The following is an 8,600-nucleotide window of genomic DNA, read 5'->3' on the forward strand; positions in this document are numbered from 1 at the left end:
GATGGAGAAATTAGAATTTTGCAACAAGTAAGGTATGTACCTGATTTGAAAAGAAACTTACTTTCAATTGGTGCTTTTGATAAAAATGGCTATACTGTTAAGATAGGTGATGGCACATTGAAAGTTACTAGAGGATCACTTGTTATTGCTAAAGGAAAACTCAAAAATGGCATGTACTATCTTGATGGTCACTGTTACTGGTTCTGCTGCACCAGTAATAGACAAATCACTTGAAAATAGTATCAAAATGTGGCATCTTAGGCTGGGACATGTGAGTGAAAGAGGATCGATGGAACTTGACAAACAAGGTGTATTCAAAGGTGGTCTAAAAGAAAAGTTAGAATTCTGTGAATCTTGTGTATTAGGGAAAAGTTGCAAAGTAAAATTCCCTAAAGGAATGCATACAACAACAGAAAAGTTAAGCTACATACACTCTGACCTCTAGGGTCCTTCTAAGATTCAAACATTAGGAGGTGCAAATTATTTCCTTAGTATCATTGATGATTACTCTAGGAAAGTCTGGGTGTTCTTGCTAAAAAATAAGAATCTAGCATTTGAAACCTTTGTAAATTGGAGAACAATGATAGAGAAACAAACAGGGTGTTGCATTAAGGTTTTAAGGACTGATAATGGACTTGAATTTTGCTCAGAAGAGTTCAAGAGCTATTGTACAAGAGAAGGAATTAGAAGACACAACACAGTTGTCAAAAATCCACAACAAAATGGATTGGCTGAAAGGATGAATAGAACTCTTCTTGAAAGAGTGAGATGTATGTTGAATAGTGCTGGTTTGGAAAGGAAGTTTTGGGGAGAAGCACTAAAAACAGCCTGTTATTTAATTGACAGGTGTCCCTCAACAGCAATCAACTTCAAAACTCCACAAGAAATGTGGACTGGTCAAATTCCTAAGTATGAGCATCTAAAAGTATTTGGATGCACAGCCTATGCACACATTAGGCAAGACAAGCTTCAACCTAGAGCCATTAAATGTCTATTCCTAGGCTACCCTGATGGGATCAAGGGATACAAGTTATGGTGTCTTGAAACTAGTTTTAAGAAGTGTATCATAAGTAGGGATGTTGTGTTTATAGAGGATGAGATGGCCATGAAAACAACTACAAGACAGACTGAAACTGCTCCTACTGCAGATACTAATTCAAGCAGTTTACAGCTTGAGGTGGAACCAGGTAATGACTCAGATTAGACTCAGGGAAACCAGATTGAAGAAAGACAAGATAGATCAGATGATGAACAAGAGGATCTCAGCAACTATCAGTTGGCCAGAGACAGAGAGAGAAGAGAGATAAAGCCACCTGACAGACTTGGATATGCTGAGTTTATTGCATTTGCACTTACTGTTGCTGATGAAATTGATAGTTCAGTTCCTTCAAACTTCTATGAAGCAGTAAATGGTAAGAATGGGAAGGCCTGGTTACAAACAATTCAAGAAGAAATGACCTCACTTAAAAAGAACCGAACTTGGATTGTGGTTAAGAAACCAGCTGGAAAGAGAGTTGTTGGTTGCAAATGGATCTTCAGAGAAAAGGAAGGTGATTCTAATGATGGTTCAAAGAAATTTAAAGCAAGATTGGTAGCTAAGGGTTTCACTCAACAAGAAGGTGTAGATTTTAATGAAATCTTCTCACCAGTTGTCAAGCAAGCCTCAATAAGAATGATACTGTCAAAGGCTGCTAAATTTGATCTTGAGGTGGATCAAATGGATGTGAGAACAACCTTTCTACATGGAAATCTAGAAGAAGAAATTTATATGCAATTACCTGAAGGATTTGAAAGACAAAGACCAAGTCTGTCTCTTGAAGAAATCTCTATATGGTCTTAAGCAAGCTCCTAGACAATGGAACTTGAAATTTGATGAATACATGAGTAAGATTGGTTACTGTAAGAGCACTTATGATCCTTGTGTATATTTTGCTAACAAAATCTACTTGCTATTGTATGTTGATGACATACTGGTTGTTGGGAAGGAAAGGTCTGAAAGTGACAAGTTAAAGCATCTGTTATGTGAAGAATTGGAGATGAAGGATCTGGGGACAGCAAAGAGGATACTGGGAATTGATATAAAAAGAGAAAGACCTCACAAGATCACTCTATCTCAAAGCAACTACCTTAAGAAGGTTCTTGATAAGTTTGGGATGCTCAATTCCAAAGCTGTATCAACACCATTAGCACAACATTTCAAGTTATCTGCTACTCAATCTCCAACAACTGATGCTGAAAGAAAACACATGAGCAGTATACCCTATGCCAGTTGTGTAGGAAGCCTAATGTACTCAATGGTGTGTACAAGACCAAACATTGCACATGCCATGAGTGTTACAAGCAGATATTTGGCAAATCCTGGTATGAAACATTGGTCTGCACTCAAGTGGACAATGAGGTACATTAAAGGTACTCTGAACACAAGGTTAGTATTTGATGGTAGAAATCAAATACATGGTGATGTAACTGGCTATGTAGATTCTGATTATGCAGGGAACATTGATACCAGAAGATCATTAACAGGTTATGTGTTTACTGTTTATGGAGGGTGTGTTAGCTGGAAATCGAACTTGCAAAAAGTGGTTGCTTTGTCATCCACTGAAGCTGAATATATGGATGCTACAGAAGCCATCAAGGAAGCAATTTGGCTCAAGGGAATGTCATCTGAAATGGAAGTAAACTCTGATGATATCACTGTTTTCTGTGATAATCAAAGTGCTTTGCATCTCATGAAAAATCCCATGTTTCATGAGAGGTCAAAGCACATTGATATAAAATTACATTTCATTCGAGACATAATTAGTTCAAAGCAAGTTCAAGTCAAGAAAATTGGTACAAATGACAACCCTGCAGACATCTTCACAAAGAGTACCACGGGTGACAAGTTTAGACATTGTCTAAACTTACTCAGAATCAACTAAAATCCTTGTCTCCTATTGGAGACAACCTATATTGGAATTAGAAAGCAGTCTATTTTTTTTGGAAAACTTTCAGAGATATTCAAGTGATCAAACCAGGTGGAATTGTTGAGGTTTGACCTCTTGAATCTATTTCTTACTGTCAGTATTTGACAGTTGGTATCTACCTAACTAACTTAACTGTTTTGACAGTTAAGTTAGTTAGCTGCCATCTCTATATAAGCCTTGAAGTTTCCTATGTTCAGAGAGGAGTTTTTAGACAGAAAATTTAGAGGGTTGAGAAAAGATTGAGAGAAATAATTGAGAGCTGTAATTGACCTCTCTTGTGTTTGAGAGAGAGTCACTCGATTGACACTTTGTAAGGAGCAAGACTCCATTTGATTTCAAGGGTTTTAATCCTGGTTTTGTACCTCTGTTCAGATTAATAAAACTCATCACCTCAGCCATGTTTAAGGCTGCTTTCTCCCGTGGATTAAGCTCATGATCACCTTGATTATGTAGCCCAACCACGTAAGTTCTATGTGTTCATTTAGTGCTTTCTTTAAGTTGATTACTGGTTTATTTTCTGGTTTATGTTGCTGGTTTAGTGTTGATTGTGTTCTTGATCATTGTGTGTTTATTTTGGTGTTGTGTTGGTTCTTGATGGGAGTTCAAGCCTCCACATATGGATATCTTCAATGGAGCTAAGGTTAATTTTGTTTCATTTTAGCTTTTTGATTTTTATTTTTTAGTTACTTTTTGTTGGTTGTGGGTTGCATATTTTGGATTTGTTGTTCATGTCGTTTATTCTTTTTCTATTTCATTGATTTTTTTATAATTTTTTTTATACGTGATCTTATTTGGTACCAATTTAGTTTTGTGTTATTGTATATATATATTATGTTGATTTTTCATTTTTTCTTTCAGCATCTTTTTTTTTTCTTTTAATGTTATAATTATTCGTATAAATATTTTTTTATTCTATTATTTCGTGTGTTATATTTTTGGTTTATTTTTTTTATCTAAGTTATAGTTGTTTTTTTTTTTGAATTATTTCAATATTTTTTGTTTATTTTTAGATTCAGATTCTTATATATATATATTACTAATTTTTTTAACAAATTGTGATTTTATCTATTTTTGTGTGTAGTTTATGCTGATTATTTATTAAGTTGTTTGGTTGCATTTCTTTTTTATTATTATTGTTATATTTTATAGGACTATTAGTGATTTGTTTGTTGGTTTATTTTGGTGAGATCTTGTTCTTGTTCTGTTTTATATTTATATATATATAATTTATGTTTAACTTTTTTGTTTTTTATGTTTACTTTATGTATAGTTTCTTATTTGTTGTCTATTGATGATTTAGGGTGAGTTAGTTTGGAATTTCTTCACTCTAGTATATTATTAAAAAAGAGAGCAGAACATTCTCTGCAAGAGATACGTGCATATTAAATATCAGAGACTCATGGATTAAGGCTCATTAATGCCCCAATTGCGTAAAAATACTTGTATTTACTCTCTTTAAATCATTCTTAGTGCATTAATGATTTAGCTGCCAAAAAGCTCGGTCTACATTTTGGTGCTTTCATTGAGAGCTATATAAGAAGATTCAGAGTACAATGGTGGAGACTAGAAATCATAGACGTCAGCCTCGTCCCCCCCAAGGTCCCAGAGAACTGGGGGACGAGGAAGCAACTTCACGAGTAGACGTGGAGGTAGAAGAAAAGAAGAAACAATGACGCATAGTACGAAGAAAACCAAGAAGAATATGACGCCTATGATGATGGCAGTTACACTGAGTTATTGTCCCTGAGGAAAGAAGCAACTGATCACAAAGCTGAACTAGCAGCACTGAAATAGCAAAATAGGAAAATGCAAGAGATAATGGTCGCCATCAGAAGGATATAGAGATGGTAGGAATTTACGTGCATCCAAAAGCCATGCCTCATGGACCAGGAAAAATAAGAGAAAAATCTTCACCAATTACCCAAAGACGTAAAAGTCAGGAACCAAGCCCTATCCGGTATCCCTCAGAAGGGTGTCCAAAGAGAAATCTCACGTCTTTCCCAGAAAAGAATAAGAAGGCTTAGGATCCACGAAAGGTCCGTTCTGATTTCCCAAAGGGAAAAGGTCCACAGAGGGGTAGGCTCTTTAGAGAGAGAACTGGCCCTCAAGACCGGGAAGACCAAAAAAGCATATTCGTGTATCAAGAGCCCGGGGAAAGAGGAAGGAAAAACTGAAACACCCCCTGTTGATTTAAGACAGAAGCTTAACGACAAATACAATGACCTTAGGAATCACTTGGAGAAAAAGAAACAAGCAATACCAGTTTCAAAGGAAATTCACCATGTGATTTCCATGCCTAGGCATGTGATTTCTAAAGTCAAGAACAAGAAATTTGCCATTGGTGATCTGGTCCTAAGAAGGGTCTTCCCAGCCTCCCAAGAACTCGGAGTGGGGGTACTTGGACCAAATTGGGAAGGCTCGTATGAAATTGAAGATGAATTAGGCTCTGGAACTTATGAATTGAAGCAAATGGACGGATCCATAATCCCAAGAGCTTGGAATGCTGATCATCTCTGAAAATACTATCAATAGTTAGGAGTTCAGTATTTAATTTCATATATGCATTTCATAAGTTAACCTGCAGCGAACAATGAGATATGCATTATCCCGAGTAAATTTAAGCTAAGTGACCTAATTTTTTTTAAGCCACTTAGGGGGTACCAAGGAATAAATATGCGCAAAGGCAGGAAAAAGTCAAAAACGAGACAATAAATACAAGTGCTTTCTTAGAATAAAAGTTGTCAAAAAAAGACAAGCCTGGGGAAAGGCTATAAAAATGTCTCCCCTAACAAAAAAGAAAGATAATATAAACTAAAAAATTAAAATATTATCTTAAAGGGGGTAGTAGTAAAAGGAAATGAAAAAGAGGAGGTTTAATTAATCAATTCTTAGAGGAAGTCAGTGACTCATCTGCTCAGCCAAGGCCTACTCCAGCTTCTTGTTCTTCTCCCAGAAGCGAGTCACCGTAGCCTTGGGATCAGGCACGAAATGGAGGCGAGGTTTAAACTTGTTCAATTTCTAGCATATAAAACTCTATCCTCGAAGCGCTGCACATAATGCTTACAGGTCACCGGAGATAATAATGCATCCCTCGCAGCCTTCGCGGCCTCCTTCTAGGTTCAATCCCAGAACTCACACAACTATTTGAGCTCAACCGACATACCCGCTATAGTTTCCATGTCGGTTTTATGTAACTCTTCAAGAGCCTTGAGTTTAGTTGTGAGTCCTTAAATCTCCTCTCGAGCATTTAGAAGGTCCTTCTGGCTAAAGTAAATGGTCTCATCCTTGGCCTTTAGATTCTTCTGATCCCGCTCCCTGAGGGCCTTCTCTGCCAAAGTGTCATTCTGAAGAGTCTCCATCTGGCTCTCTATCTCCCTAAGCTTCCTTAAAACTTCGTCCATGCCACCCAACTCCGAAACGACAAACCTTTGGTCGATTAATGTCTTAGAAAGATGATCGGCCTTCGTAGCAATTTGACAACAATTAGCAAGAATGGGTCAGATCTCCAGGAGAAATAAAAAAAAAAAGAAACTTAAAAAATATATACTTATGGAAGTAAGGGCTACGCTCATGTCCTAGATTTAGTAGATGGGGTTGGAGGAGGCGCAAGTCGCGTACCTCTTGGTCGGGAGCTGAGTTAGGTCAGCAACAAAATGACTCACCATCTTGGAAGCAAAGGGTTCCAGAGAAGGGCCCAAGTACCATTTGAACCAGTCGGTCATGAGATCAAGATTTAGGTCCCAGACCTCCCCAATGTACTCGCCTTGGAAGGGCCCATCATGAACCTCCTTTAGCCACTTTTTTAAAGCATCAGCTTCAGCATTGCCTTTCGACAGCTCATCCATAGCATAGTTGTGTTTGGCAATGCGGAGCTGGATCCGCTCTTCATCAGGATGAGCTAGAGTTAAGAGAATGGCTAAAGGGGTAGGAAAATCTTCAACTTCGACCGGGATCCCAGAGTCAGCACTAGGATCAAGGGTAGCAGCGGGTTTTGGCTTTTTGGAAGGCTCCAGAATGGAAACTACACCTTTCCATTTCTGGTCAAGTGGGGGTACTTCTTCCTCCTTTTCCTCAATTAACACCGCCTCTTGGTTCCCGGGCGCCTCTTCGGTCGAACCTCTGGGAGTCACCACCACTTGGGGAGGATTATGCACCTCCGACTCAAGACTATGAGTGGTGGCTAGCATGGCCAGCAGATTATCCTTGGGTTTTGCTATTCAAAATAAATTAAAGGTGAAAAAGAAAGCACATAAGAACCACATATACAAGTATAATACAGGAAGGAAGTCTAATCCTACCCTGATGCTCTAACTCTGTCCTAGAAAATTCATAAATTAAAGAGTTGGTGTCGTCATCCCCTAAAAACTATCTAAAGGAAGGAACCAACTTGAGGTCATGTAGTAGGTATGATCCAAAAGGATGGGAACATGAGGACAAGAGCCCTTTTGAGATCGACCCAAGATATGGCTCAAATTTGAAAAATATAAACCTTTTGCATTATTGCCCCACTGAGTATGGGGCATCCGAAACTTATACAGCCTCATGTCATAACCCACTAGCCTTAAGTAAGAGTAATCTTGAGATGAAGGAAAGAAATGAAGGTTCAAAGGGGACTTACGAGCTTTAGAGGTACTGGCTCCAGGGGTCTTGGATTTTAGAACCGGAAAAGGGAACTTAGGCCTGACTGACGTCTTTTCCTTTCCTGCCTTCTCCTGGTTGGACCTCTCGGAGGCACTTTAGAGGCGAGCGTAATGAAGCTCTTATTATTTTTTGTATCTATACTTGTTGTATTTGTCTTTAGCAGCCACAATAATGTCGACCCTGAGCGTCCTTTCATTCCTCGGATTGCAAGCGTTGGGGTAAATATTGGAGAAGTTGAAGTCCTCGACTGATTGGCTCTCCAAAATTAGTTTGGCCCTCCGGTAGTTGGCGGTCGTCGCCAAATCCCCCTCATTTAAATCTTCCTTCCTATAGCCAGCAAAGACTTTGGCGTGGTTCAGGAAGAGTTGAGTGAGGCCTGTGTGATGCATCGGGGTAACCCAAACCCAGTCTGTTAACAAATTTGGACGCTTAAAGGCCTTAAACCTAGAAGAAAAGAAAAAGCCGTGACGATATTCCTTAACATTCTTTTGAAAATTAAAGGGTACTGGGGTTTCATTGGCCGAATGAGCTTGTAACTTATAAAAACTTTCTTTAAATTTGTCACCCTTCTTGGGGACAGAAAGAAATTAATAAAAATATAAAATTTCAGCGGGGCTAGGGGTGGCCCAATCCCTAGCAGAATAAAAAATGAAAGGCCTAAAAACAGGCGGTAGGCTCGGGGAATAAATTGGTATGGGGTGAGTCCAACAAACACTAACAAGTCAATGAAGTAGTCTTGCAGAGTCAACATGGCTCCGGACATGAGATGGGTCTAGCTCCAGGCTCCAAAACCATTAGAATTATGGTTCGATGTCTCCTCTTCCCCGGAAAGATGGTGGTAGACTCCAGAACCATACGATTTGATCCCATTCACAACCATTATCTTCTCCAGCTGATGAGCGAAAGTCAAGGTTGAATGGAGTTCATCGACCTCCCAACCATTGGAGCGACAAGAGTATTTCTTATAAGCGACCGGGCCTTGCATAACATCTT

Source organism: Cannabis sativa, chromosome 5 (assembly GCF_029168945.1).
Source record: "Cannabis sativa cultivar Pink pepper isolate KNU-18-1 chromosome 5, ASM2916894v1, whole genome shotgun sequence".
In the NCBI taxonomy this organism is placed as follows: domain Eukaryota; kingdom Viridiplantae; phylum Streptophyta; class Magnoliopsida; order Rosales; family Cannabaceae; genus Cannabis; species Cannabis sativa.